Source organism: Schistocerca americana, chromosome 6 (genome assembly GCF_021461395.2).
Source record: "Schistocerca americana isolate TAMUIC-IGC-003095 chromosome 6, iqSchAmer2.1, whole genome shotgun sequence".
Classification (NCBI taxonomy): Eukaryota; Metazoa; Arthropoda; class Insecta; order Orthoptera; family Acrididae; genus Schistocerca; species Schistocerca americana.
The window spans coordinates 562,795,207-562,796,026 of record NC_060124.1 but is presented as its reverse complement, the minus strand read 5'-3'; the positions used below and the strand labels follow the sequence as shown (position 1 = coordinate 562,796,026).

Genomic DNA, 820 nt, shown 5'->3' with positions numbered 1-820 from the left:
GAAAATTTTTGCCGGATCGGGACTCGAACCCTGATTTCCCGCTTACACCCAGCGGTCGCCTTACCATTTTTTTTTTTCGATATTGATGGTTGCGTTTGGTCGTCGCGGACGTCACAAGACATCCTGTTCAAGTTCGGTGGTTGATCCTTCCACTCAGTTTTTTTTTTTTTTTTTTTTTTTTTTTTTTTTTTTTTTTTTTTTTTTTTATTACAGAGGCCAACCGGCTCTCTGACCGAACACGCTGAGCTGCCGTGCCGGCATCGTTGATCGTTGTATTTGGTCGTTGCGGACGTCACATGACATCGGGTCAAGTTCGTTTTGTTTATTACAGAGGCCAACCAACACTCTGACCGAACATGCTGAGCTACCGTGCCGGAAAACTGTGGAACGCTTCACGATTTTGCGTGTCATCCTTGCGCAGTGGCCATGCTAATCTTCTCCGTATCGTTCCAATTTTAGTATATGTACCGTCGAAGCGAGTATGTGTTCATTACGCTTTTCTTTTTCGTTGTTGATCGTTGCGTTTGGTCGTTGCGGACATCGCAAGACATCCTGTTCAAGTTCGGTGGTTGATCCTTCGACTCAGTTTTTTATTACAGAGGCCAACCGGCTCTCTGACCGAACACACTGAGCTACCATGCCGGCCACTTTGTTCGCTTCAATTCGTTGCATCTTCTCGGGGCGGACGTAGTAAAACATCCATTTAAGTTCGTTGTTGATCTGTTAACTCAGTTTTCTTTATTACAGAGGGCACATTACCCTCTGACCGAACACTCTGAGATACCGTGCCGGCAAATTTTTGCCGGACCGGTATTCAAAC

The 820-nt window shown here is 45.6% G+C and overlaps 1 non-coding gene across 1 annotated transcript; it reads right to left on the bottom strand.

The window, feature by feature from the left end:
* Nucleotides 1-376: 376 nt before the first annotated feature.
* On the bottom strand, nucleotides 377-483 carry LOC124620902. Its single transcript, XR_006980413.1, has one exon. It is a non-coding gene; the product is annotated as a U6 spliceosomal RNA (small nuclear RNA).
* Between the last annotated feature and the right edge of the window lie 337 nt (nucleotides 484-820).